The 12,500-nt window shown below is 41.2% G+C and overlaps 1 protein-coding gene across 1 annotated transcript in view; it reads right to left on the bottom strand.

The window, feature by feature from the left end:
- Positions 1–2,822, bottom strand: part of LOC124861231 (heparan-sulfate 6-O-sulfotransferase 3-B-like) — a 43,440-nt gene extending 40,618 nt beyond the window's left edge. Inside the window, exon 1 of the mRNA XM_047354768.1 lies at positions 2,781–2,822. The gene's annotated coding sequence lies outside the window, so the exon portion shown is untranslated. The remainder of the gene's footprint in view (positions 1–2,780) is intronic.
- Between the last annotated feature and the right edge of the window lie 9,678 nt (positions 2,823–12,500).

Here is a 12,500-nt window from a genome sequence, read left to right as displayed (position 1 = left end):
TGGGTTTGCTTGTTGCCCCCAAGCTCAGCCATCTCGTGTTGGGGTTTACCCCAGTGGATGAGATGATCGCATTCCTGCTTCTCGGGTATGGGACAGGTCTCTGACTGTCGTTTCGGCCTACGGGCCGAACGGTAGTGCGGAGTACCCAGCCTTCTTGGCATCCCTGTCGAGGGGTGCTGCATAGTGTCCCTCCCGGGGACTCCATTATTTTGCTGGGTGACTTCAAAGCCCACGTGGGAAACGACAGTGACACCTGGAGAGGTGTGATCGGGAGGAATGGCTTCCATGAGCTGAATCCGAGTGGTGTTTCATTATTGGACGTCTGTGCTAGTCACGGATCGTCCATAATGAACACCCTGTTCAAGCATAAGGGTGTTCATCACTGCACTTGGCACCAGGACACCCTAGGCAGGAGACCTTCAGCCTCAGGTTTTGGACACTTGGGTGAAGAGAGGGGCTGAGCTGTCAACTGATCACCACTTGGCAGGCCCAAGCACATAGTGAGGGTCTGCTGGGAATGTCTGGTGGAACCCTCAGCCAGAGATGTATTCAACGTTTACTTCCAGGAGAGCTTTGACCCGATTTCGGGGGAAGTTGGAGACATAGAGTCCGAGTGGACCAAGTTCTCCGTATCCATTGTCGATGCTGCTCCCCGTAGCTGTGGCCGTAAGGTCTGCGGTGCCTGTTGCGGCAGCAATCCCCAAACCCGGTGGTGGACACCGGCATTGAGGGATGCTGTCAAGCTGAAGAAGGAGTCCTATTGGCTGTGGTTGGCTTGTGCGGCTGACAGGTACCGTGAGGCCGAGCTCGTTCGAGCACGAGTGTTAGACAAAGAAAACCCACATAAATACAAAAGTTATTTCCAAATATTTATTTAAATTATTATGGGGGAAAACTATCCGAACCAACCTGGTCTTATGTAGAAAAGTAAGTGCCACCTGGTGCCACCTTTAGTGGCAACAATTCCTATCAAGAAGACGGAAGGTTTTTAAAAATTAACTGACTTATTATGCCACAGGATCACAATGAGATTTAAGACTTTGACTAGACCACTCTAAAACCATCTTTTCTTAATTTTCTGTTAGAGACCAGAATTAATTGTTCCGTCAAAGTTTTCCAGGTACTTAAGCAATAATGCAGTCCCTGACTGTTACACAACAATGTTTTACTATTGCTGTATAGTATTCGCAAGTATTCCCACAGCATGATGCCTCCACTACCATATTTTAATATGGGGATCCTGTGTTTATTTTGGTACCTTCTGACCGCAACATCTTTAACATGTGTCAGGTAGTGGTTAGTTGACCACAAGGATTGGCTCTAAAAGGAAGATCCACCCACTTGTTCTTCGCTCAAACATCATTCCTTTCATGTCACAAGCTCTGATACTCTACGATTGTCAGACTTCCTTCCTGTCAGGTGTCATAGGTGCTGTGTCTCTTGTCTCGTTGCCATGCTGGTTACGTCTCCGGTCCAGTTTGCAACGCCGATCTGTTTCCATATCCGTTATCAGTGCTTTGGGCATGCTTCTTTCTACCCATCGCTTGTTCATTACCATGTTCGGGTCTAACCAGATTTCTGTAATGCACAACTAGTAGTGCTCTTTTCAACAGATTGTTCCACCTGAGTTCTGTGTCTCTGCAGCTCTTCCAGTGTTACTTTGGGATTCTTGGCTGCTTCCCTGATTATAGTTCTTCCTATCCAGCATGCCAGTTTAGATAGATGGTCATGTTTTGGTACTTCATCGTTGGGTAATTCTTCGTGTGAAGTGGTTTTTCCCCTGCCTGAAAGAGGACAGCGCAGGCGCCACCAGCATCACACGCCATTTCATGATGTTTTCTTTTGTTAGTGTTGAGAAAACTCAGCATTCAAGGGCTGGCAGGCTATTCGTTCAGCTAATGTGAACAGACATTTCAGCCTGAGACTAATTATATGTTCTGTGTTGTGTTTTGAAGTTAAGACCAACTTTATTTAAACACAGATCGGCCTTAACACGTCGTCAACACTCATGCATTTTAACCCTTCTGTTGATGGTATTTTAAAGGTTCATGTTCGACTTTAAGGAAGCTATATGCCCTCCATTGTTAGCTAAAACCACTAACAGTTAAAACTAGGCAGGGCCGACGTTTACACCTTATCTGCTCTTCTGATCTTGCATTGTGGAAGGTATGCCAAATATTGTTCTAAGTTAGTTCGAAGACTAACTTAACCTCATTTCCAGATTCTTTAAGATAAACCTTGGTTCTCAAACGTAAAATAACATTGCATGATAATATTGCATCACTTTATTAGTGATGGTTTTTAACTATCTTTGATTCCATTGTTCCTCATTTGTATATAGTTTATTGGTATTTGTTATTCTTTCATTTTGCTTTGTAGTTTTTGTTAAATTGTTCTAGTATAGTAAAGAGTTTGTTAATTGAAATATGTTTGACTTTGAGTTGAACTATTTTTGTTAATAAATTCTTGTATTTTAAGAAATTGTGTGAATTGTTTCCATGTGTGTGCAGAGTTTTGCTGTTCAGTAATGTCAGAGGTCGATTCACCCTTTCCTTCATTGTCCTAATATTACCGCCATATTTGGCTGGTATTCACAGCGCCACACTTAACAGACCAAATTATTATTTAATTAAATATTAAATAATATAATCATAATAATAATCACAACAACAACGTGTCATAATGTGAGGTTGAACCGAACCATAGTGCAGAAAAACACTTGGCAGCAGCATAGTGGATTTGAGAATCTTAAGGTTTGAATAACAAAATGATAAACTTACACAAGTCTCCAAACAATGACATGGAACAGGAATAGGCATGGAAGTAAACAGGAGGACCGAGCCAGGAACAATGAAAATAACCAATCATATATACTGAGGGAAGAGGAGTGTGAACCAATGAAAATGGTTGACAGGTAATCAGATGGAACATGAAACAGGTGTGGAACCGGGTTGCAGGGGAACTGAGGGAAGGTGACTGATTACACTAAACGAAGCTTGATTGCAGATGGTGAAAACAAACATGAGGAAACAATACTAAATGACAAAAACCCGGAGAACACAAATCAAAAGAGAACAAAAAATGAAAACACAACTCCAAAATGGCAAAGCATGACACAACGTGCAATATTTGAACCAACGTTTAACTTCAGGTCCTGTGAATTTGATCTTAAATTGACCTTAGAAACATGTGTGCTAACTTCGTCATATGTGTCTCTGTGTTGACCCTGTGATAAACTGGCTCACCTCCTAGCAGTAATCTGTACCGGCCCTGACCAGCAGTCCTAACCGGCAGCCCCGCACAGGAAGATAATAAATTATTAAATTATTAAATCCCTACAAATCTTGATGAAGGGTTAAACCATAAAGATAGAAAAAGGAGAAAATGTCTGTTAGAATGAAACTGAATAGTTGGGTTAGGCTTGAGCAGCTTTTTTAAAAAGCCGTTAATTTGATATTTCCATTAATAAAATCATTAGGGCTTTGCGAAAATAATTAAGTTAACCTGAATATTTGTACTATTTAAGCTGGAGATACCCCCAAGATGGTAAAAGTCATAATGATAATATTACTATTTATATTTAATCACAATTTAAAAGAAATAATGTTCTAGTTTATAATGCTTTACTTAAAATAGCTTGTATGATTAACCCTAGCCATAACATGAAATTCTAAGAAAAAACATGCAGGTACTCATTTTTTCTGCAAATGGGCTCTGACTAGATCTCTCAGGGTGTCTGATGGTATCAGTCAGTGGTACTGGAAGCTGCAAGGCGGCAATGTTTAGGTCGGTGGTACATCTCAAAGGAGAACATCACACTGCCTCCACAAGCCCATCTGCAGCTCCACAGATCCATATGCTACAAGCTGTGATGCACCATGTGTTCAGGCGCCTTTCCATCATTGCAGGCATGAAGATTTTCAGTAATGTAGGTCTTCAATGTAGCAGCTGGCTTGTGGAAATAGCGCATTATTGCCCCTCTTCTTTTACTGATGTTTATGCATCACTGCTCATACATGCACAATAATTTAAGCATCTGTGTAGCAGCAACAAACACATCAACCTGTACCCCTATTTCTTCCCAGCCTGCCTTTATTTCCTACCCTTTAACAAATCCTTATGTACCTATAGTTAACACCAGATATTTATATATGGTGAATAAGAAGACCTATGCCATTTTTTTCACTGTCTGACATTAAATCAAACCTATTTCTATTTTAGGTCAATTAGAATTATCAAAAATATTTCTATTAGCTAGGTGCCAGAATATCGGGAAAATGTATTAGTACTTTATTTAAATTAAAATGATTGTCTTTACACAGTCTAATTTAATGTAAGATAGTGAAAATAAATGTTATGTCTTTTTATACACTGGATGTTATTATTTGGATTCAAGGGTATAATTCTTGGGTTGTTATGTACACAGGAAAATTATAGGTCCTCAAAAATCCTTCTATATAAGGACAATTAAAGGTGCGACATGCCGCAGAGTTTTTCTGTAGATGTAAAGGTAGGGCTAAAAAGTTAGCAGCAACTGAGAATAAACTCATTGAAACTGCAGCGGGGAGTAGAGGGTTGAGACTGCCACCTTTATCAGGACTTGTTTTGAACTTTAGCTTTTATGTCAGAAAACATGGCATTCATCTGATGTTCCTGCCTCTCCGAAATTGGTCTCATTTTAGCAAAAAGGTGAGAGATTCACCCCTCTTGCTGATGAATCCTCTTACATTTGGATCCCAGTCCTGTGTTTAGGGCATCCAGGTTGGCCGAGGCCCTTTCTGGCTAATGCGTACTAGCAAGCTGAGGCTCAGAAACACAGGGCTGAAATGGATGACTCCAGCAGGAATCTTTCAGTACAAAAATAGAGGCATAACAAGGTAAAATTCTTGATTTACAAGTGGATTAACATTCCAGTATTCTGCTTCTATGCTCATAAATAATGATGAGCACAGGAATGAGATTTTACATACAAGCAGCTGAAATTACCTTTTATTTGTAGGATTTAGACTCTGCTGTACAGATTATGGAGTTTGGAGAAGAACCACTAATGCCTCAAGACACCTTCCTATGGAGGTTTACCAGACACATCTGTATGGGGTTTGGCTTAGGAGAGGGATACCTAGGGTTCTTTCTTGAACTGCCGGGACACAATCTCAAAGAAGCAGAAAGCATAAGTTGGATAGAAGAAATCTTCCCGCACAATTTTACATCCTGATGTAGCTGGATGTATCAATTTGGAAGTGTTTGATACACATGATGAGACTGGTGATGGGTATGTAAATAATTGAGATCATTTACAAGAGGCCGGCTCATCTAGAATGGTCACCAGATAATGGCATTATGAGTAACATTATTTCAGGCAGTTTCCATGGCGGCCAACAGTGAGTTGTAAGTGAAGGTCACTAGGTCAATAGATGCTTCATAGTCGTATTATCCATCATCAGTAGCACTTGACAGAGTGTGATAGGGGTCAGGTACCCAGCATATGGGGCAAACAGTTTCCACAGTGGCCCAACGCTGAAACTAATGGGTATGTCATGGTACCCATCCACGTGAAGTATCAGGCCATCAAAGACAGACCGTACCAAGGGAGTATCGCCATATTTTGACATAGGTTTTGGACTTATATATTTATATTTTCTCTTCTCTTGGCAGCGTGAATTGGCATTAATACCAGATAACAGATAGCAGTATTGGAGTGGTGTCGTAACTTTGAGCAGTAAACTAAAGGCAAGTGATGTCATACTGTGTTCAGAAATGTGCATGCAAGGGAGAGACGATAAATGTTGTGACATTACTCCATCATGATTCAATTCAATTCAGTTTATTTGTATAGCGCCAATTCACAAGACATGTTGTCTCAAGGCACTTCACAACAGTCAGGTACATACATTCCAATTAATCCTAACCATTGAACAGTGCAGTCAGATTCAGTTATTTATTCAAATTGGATAAAAAGTTTTTCTATCTAAGGAAACCCAGCAGATTGCATCCAGTCAGTGACTTGCAGCATTCTCTCCTCCCGGATGAGCATCTAGAGACAGTGGACAGTCATTGGCGTTGACTTTGCAGCAATCCCTCATACTGAGCATGCATGTAGCGACAGCGGAGAGGAAAAACTCCCTTTTAACAGGAAGAAACCTCCAGCAAAACCAGGCTCAGTGTGAGCGGCCATCTGCCACGACCGACTGGGGGTTTTGAAAGAACAGAGCAGAGACACAAAGAGAACAAAGAAGCACTGATCCAGGAGTACTTTCTATGATGCGAGGAGTCATGGGGTATGACTTCAGGTCACCAGCGGGAGTGATCAATGGGACCCTGACAGCACATCAGTGACATCCTAAGTACACGTCATCAGTGACATGGAGCCAACAGTACTGCCAGCTCTGTTACCCATTCGATCAGATGTTCTCATTGCAAGGCTGTCACACATCCTCTCAACAGTTTAATTTTACTACACCCCTTCATCTGGGTGCTTAGTTTAATATTAACTAATGTTCATGAGTAACATTTTAGCATACTTTGCCTTGTCACATTACAACCACAAACTGCAGTGTGTATTAATTGTTAATTCAACTTTACATTTTTATCATAAATGATCTTTTTAACGGTTTTATTGTTTCAACAAATGGGGCTATTTGCTTCAGCTGCATATGGATCAGTGAGCTGAAGATGCCCACCAGCGGGCCCACAAACCCGCAGTGCAGCGACGGCACCACGCCAACCATTTCCAGTGTACGCGCATCCAAAACATTTAATCAAAACGGACACTCTCTCTGCTTGGTACCAAATGAAAAGGGAGCTGCTGGCCCATGATGTGCACTTTGGGTGCTTGACAAGGAATTGCCAGTACTGGGCATCTATCCACTGCACACTAAGGATATTAGAGTGGAGAGCCATGAAACAATCAGCATTTTCTCGCAGGTGATTGAAGCTTTGGCGAAGCAGCAGATAGTAACATGTCCTGCTGCGAGCTAATCGGCCCTTCTGTCCTTAACATATGCACTGATGGATGCTTATCGCTTCCTCCAGCAGAAGCCGTGTCACTTTAAACACAGGAGTTGATTCAAGTTACTGAGTGAATGTCAGAGGGGAAATTGCTGTAATTTCACACATCAGGATTTTTTCCACCCAAACACTGAGGTCACCCTTTTACTAGTACCATTTATTCTTTCACATCCAACCATGCAATTTCCGTGTCGGGCACACCATGTCTATGACATGAAATTATTTTTACATTTGAAAGATGTAGTGCTTGTCCTCATCCTGCTGCTACTCTTCTTCAGATCATATTGCAACACAATCCAAAGCAATACAAGAAATAATAGCAGAAAATAGGAAACAGCATCTCAAAACATAGAGACTAGACTTTCCAGTACTTTATGAAATATAATTATTGATATTGTATGACTTATAATTGAGTCACAGCCCAAATGACTGGATTTTTTGAGTTCATTTTTGTAGCTGTGTTCAAACATTTGAGGCCTGTTTGAGAAGCAGAAGCCATCCTTCCTGCATAAAGATAATACAGCTAAAAAAATGCTAATGCTTATTAGTTTAACAATATTAGTGCTTCGACACCTCCAAATATACTTTTCATGATTTTGGCACACTAGCTCGACATTTGTCTCACCTGACCAGAAAACGTTTTCCCAGGAAGCATTTTGCTTGTCCTTGTGATCAGCAGCAATTTCATTTATGCTTAAGGGTACTGTGGACAGTAACGCTGTTTATATTCGACTGAGGGACATAGTTGGGCTCAGATGTGTCCAGATTTGTGTTCCAACAGGATAATTTGTTATTTGTTGTGTTTCATCTAATCATAGTATCTTATCATAGTATCGTTGAAAACGGACATGGTGTGGAAGCTTCAGGAATATTGGAAAGTTACCAATGTGAAAGAGAGATTCATTGTATGTGCAGTTGATTGAGGTTGTTTCCTCCACTTTGCAAGAGTGTAGCATCCTGATATCCCCCAGATATTTTCTTTTTTCCGACAAACATGATCCAAACTGGTCTTAGAAGGCCTACGTTAGGCTTCTTGAATGGCCTCTTCAAATCCCTGATCTCTACCTTAATGTAAACTGTGTCTGAAATTTGTGTCCCAGGATACACACAATTTAAATTATCTCTACCACTTCTAATAAGAAGAGCAGTTAAATATTCAGTGAAATGACAACAAAAGCTTCTTCCCGGCCACAAAAAGTGTGTTGTCAAGTTGTAAATTGATAAAAAAAAATACATTTAAAAGGCTGCGCAGAGGAGTACCCATGGGCTTCATTATACAGGTATGTGCAGTTCACTGGTGTTGCTCCCTCTCATTTGTAGTCTTAAAAGACATCCTGATCTCAAGGAGATCCTTTTTTTTTCCAACAAAAATGATCCCAAGCAAACATATGGGCTAAATGGATAGCTGTCCAGGACAGCACCAGAAAAGGTGGCACACAAGAACTAGATAACAAAACTTAATTTACCTGTCAGTTGTGCTCTGAACAGATTTTCTGTTGCTTTTATGGATGTGAAATCGCTGGGGAGTTTGCATCCACATGTGATGAGTAGAGGGAGCAGCTCGGCCAGGGCCTCATTCAGGCTAGAACCACCACTGTTGGTTGGCTTACGTTAGTCGTCTTGAATGTTCTTGTATAACCTTGGAAAAGGAAGGATTCGAATATATTATGGAAACTTCGGACTGTGTATTTGCTTGCAGTCATATTATCCAAGCTGATTATGGAAGTCAGTGGTCCGTCCATGGCTTTGAGCTGTGTCAGGGGACTGTCTGGACCACATGCCCAATCACAGTTCACTATTTTATAGCAGCATTTCTTCCGTGCACAGTCTGCATGGAGCCTCACAGCTCATGTCTCAGTCCCACATTTGTTGGAATGCGTCCAAATGCTTTTAGGTGTTTATCCACATCACATTTATGCCAGCCATCTGACAGCTGGGCCTCTTTGTAATATGAGCCACAGAGAAGGAAAAATGGATGTCTGAACAAAATCTGCCATGTGTGTTTGTACCAGTGGTGTCATGATTAAATTCAGGTCACCACATTTGCAGGTTCTCAAACCTTAAGGAGAAATTAAAGTAGAAAAAAGGATTCATGGTGCTGTCTTAGGGTGAGGTACAATTTGAAACAAGTCATTATCTACAGAAAACACCTTTCTGAGAGGCAGGAGGAGATGCTTTAAAGAACACTTTGTTACAATCCAGACATATTTAGGAGAGAGACATATAAAGAGAATCTCTGGGAGGCCAGTCATGGCAGCCTGCTTAGGTAACAGTATTAGACATCCAGACATCAAAGCCTTAAATATTCAAGGAGCCCTGAGATGGCACAAAATAAACAAATGGATTATTTCTCCTTGAGTAAACACTGTCCAAGGCGAAGCACCTGCTAAAATGAGGAGGAAAAAGTTGTTTTCAGGGGGAGCATTTGGAAAACTCCAATGATTTCGAGATGACAGAAAATGATGAGAGCAATAAAAAAGAACCTGTCTCCAAGTCATCACAGCAGATACATATAAATCAGACACTTTCCTCTGCAGTTTTCACCAATAAATCAATTCGGGTTCCCACAATATCCTGTTGTCGCCGCTGACGGTGTTATATTGTGCCGCTACCACTGTATTAGTTGCCATCTCCAAGCAACCCGTTCAACGGGGTGACTGAAACTGTGAAAGAGAGAACCCAGCGCCTTCAGGAATGAGTCAAAATATCAGAGATGAATAGGCTGAAATGAGTCTGTGGAAGTTCTGCGGATCTATGGGGTACAATGTCTTGTGATGAATAGCTAACCTTGTCTCCTCGACTCTGCTGCGGTGCAGCAGCTTCATCACTATGCAGCTCTATCTTCATATATCTAACTCCCAACCTGATTTATTGGAGGGCAAGGCACAGTCTCCAGACCTTGCATCAAACACTCAGACACTTTGCACAAAAGTTCAAATGTTTGCAAATATCACGAGAGCGCAGACTTAGTAAGACAGATGAATTGTGCAAATCTGTGTTTTTGAAAATATGCAGAGTGCCACTGTAAGACATAGATAGGCTTTCATCTAAACCATTCCATTATAGATCTAGCTGTATCTTTAGGGTCGTTACCCCAGTCTTAAGTCTTTTGTAGCCTCTAACAGGTTTTCTTCCAGGATTGCTCCACATGTAGCTCCACCCATCTCCCCATCTACTTTCATCAACTTTTTGTTCCATGCTGAAGAAATGCAACCCCACAGCATGATGCTGTCGGGGTTGTGTTTGTGTTTTTGTCTGCACTTTTGTTTTCAGTTTCCAGATGGTGCTGGAGTTTCTCAGGTGTGCTGGGTGACAGGTGCAAGTGATCTGCTGATTGCTTTGAGGAGTATTTAAGCAGGAGGCTGCCAGCACTTCGATGTCAGAGTGTTTGCCTTCAGTGGTAACAAGCTCAGCCACTTCTAAGCTATGCTTTGTTCTTTGTCACTAAGCTGATGTTGTTTATTTTCCTTCGCAGGCAGAAACCTGAACCTTCTGATCATTCTTCTTTGAACTTTGACTTCGGTTCCAGAAGTTTCTGGACGATCAAGATTACCTATGTTTGGTGGATTTCGTTTGGATTTTGTTTCCAAATACCAAGCTGGCAGCTTCCTGTTATCCTCCGTCTCCTGAACCAATGCAGAAGCGTACCCTGTCCACCCTCCAATGCAAGTACCTGAACATTGAATTAACTCCTGAACTCACCAGAACTTGCTCTACAGCTCAAGTAAACCATCTGGATTTTCTCCGCTTCACACACCTGGGCCGTTCTACTATTAACATAATTACTTCTCGTTTATTCCTCAAGATTATAGTTCTTGTTTTCACCAGTTCTCCTTCCCCTCTTTCCTTGCAGTTGACGATTCTACCATTCACGTTCCAGTATCACTTTGTAAATAAAACACCTTTCACTAATTCAGTTGTGCTTCTGAGTATTCTTCTGTATGTGGGTCAGATCTTTCTCGAACAAAATGACAGATGCTGCCACTATCATCGGTGATTATAGAAACAATGTGTTCAGGATGATGTTCAATGTTGGCTTTCTTCCACATTTTGCATGTAAATGAGACCAAAACATAAAATTTTGGCCTCATTTAATCACAACACCTTCCATGTGTTTGCTGTTCCCTTCTATCAGAGGTCTCCTACTCTGGTCCTCAGGGCCCACTGTCCATTGGCACACCTAGCTTTCTAAATCTAACTCTTTCAACGACTATCAGCTGAAATGTCTGAAGATTCTCCCACTGGAGTTTGGGGTTTTTGTAGCTCCTCCAGAGTTATGTTGTAAAATGGGAATTTTATCTCTTTCCTTTCTTTTATCTATGCCTGTTGTTAACCCTCCTCTTGTATCAGTTTATCCTTGACTATGTGTTTCATTTTATGTGATAAGAGGTTATGGTGTGTAAGCGTGTAGCAGTGAGCGGTGCAGCAGATAAGCAACAAGGGCAGATATATTCAACTAGGGCAGCAAAGAGATGACTAGAAAAAGCCACAGAATCATACATCCATAACAGTTACCATGGGCCTGCTTGCTGCTTCTCTAATTAATGCTCTCCTTGTCCAACCTGTAAGTTTAGGGGGGCAGCCATGTCTTCATAGGTAAACTCTGTTTAGTAATGAGGTGTCCTCTGAAGGCAAATGGTTGTGCCAGACTTTATTAAGAGGAGTCAGAGTAAAAAGAGCTGAAAACAAATACATGCCACACTTTTGAGATGTTTATTTTTCAAAATATACCATCTCAGAAGGAAGGCGTGCGTTATGACTGGCCACATTTCCTATAAATTGAAAGAGGCTTCACACAGAAATGTTGATTGATTAGTTCAGTCTTTGTAGCAATGCCAGAGGACTGACCTTTCATTACCTGTTAAATATTCATGCTATCTTTATGTGGACGTCCCTTTGGGAATAACCTACATTAGTGAGAGGTATTTAGTGTAATATAAGCAAAAAGAAGACTTCTCCATTATGCTAAGGACGCAGAGTCTTAAAAAATGATAGTGATCCACAGTTAAGATGTGTATTACTGCCAACTGGTTAAGATTTTCAATCTGTTCTGTTCTAAGGCTCACAATTTAAAATATTCTTTGTATGTGTGGATTTCTTGTAAGGATAACACCAGCACTAATGTACAATATAAGAAGATTGTCTATAAGCCTTAAAAGATCATAAGTGATAGAAAAGAGATGAAGCCATTTCAGAAAAAGCTTAACACGAGGCTCCTGGTTCAAGAGGTGCATGGCCAGAGGCTGGGTTGTTCTCTTATCTGTGTGGCCAAAGCTCTTTGGCAAAGAACCCCTCCTGGCATTTAAAACACATGCCTCCGATAACATCATTGGTTCTTTTCACCTTCCCTATGGCCTCGGGGGAGAATCCCTGAGTATCTCTAAATGTCACATTAAGTGCTTCTCTTGTCCTGCGCTAGCACGAAAACGAGACGCTCCCTGAATACAAAGGCGTTTTATACTGGTGTGCTGCCACAGCTCAAACAGAACGAC

This window comes from Girardinichthys multiradiatus, chromosome 24 (genome assembly GCF_021462225.1).
Source record: "Girardinichthys multiradiatus isolate DD_20200921_A chromosome 24, DD_fGirMul_XY1, whole genome shotgun sequence".
Classification (NCBI taxonomy): domain Eukaryota; kingdom Metazoa; phylum Chordata; class Actinopteri; order Cyprinodontiformes; family Goodeidae; genus Girardinichthys; species Girardinichthys multiradiatus.
This window is presented reverse-complemented; position numbering and strand designations above follow the sequence as displayed.